Genomic DNA, 430 nt, shown 5'->3' with positions numbered 1-430 from the left:
GGAGCCCTGCTTTCCTGGAGATGGCTGAACACCTGCCTGCTGATGGGAAGTAGTGAATGAATTCCTTGTTTTGCTTTGCTTGCGGGCGCAGCTTTTGCTTTACCTATTAAACTGTCTTTATCTCAACCCACGAGTTTTCTCACTTTTACTCTTCTGATTCTCTCCCCCATCCCACTGAGGGGGAGTGAACGAGCGGCTGCGTGGTGCTTAGTTGCCGGCTGGGGTTAAACCATGACAGTCCTTTTTGGTGCCCAACATGGTGCTCCAAGGGTTTGAGATAACAGGTTAGATTAGAATGTGCTAGATGGAATTTATAGCTGTTACTGCCGTTTAGCTATTAATGGGCAGGCTCCTGTGCTTGCCATGGGGCTTGCTTGCCTTGCTGTACATTAGAGTCTAGTGCCCGTTAGTGGCTGGGTTTTGTTTTTTT

This window comes from Pygoscelis adeliae, unplaced genomic scaffold (assembly GCF_000699105.1).
Source record: "Pygoscelis adeliae isolate BGI_AS28 unplaced genomic scaffold, ASM69910v1 Scaffold60, whole genome shotgun sequence".
Taxonomy (NCBI): domain Eukaryota; kingdom Metazoa; phylum Chordata; class Aves; order Sphenisciformes; family Spheniscidae; genus Pygoscelis; species Pygoscelis adeliae.
This window is presented reverse-complemented; position numbering follows the sequence as displayed.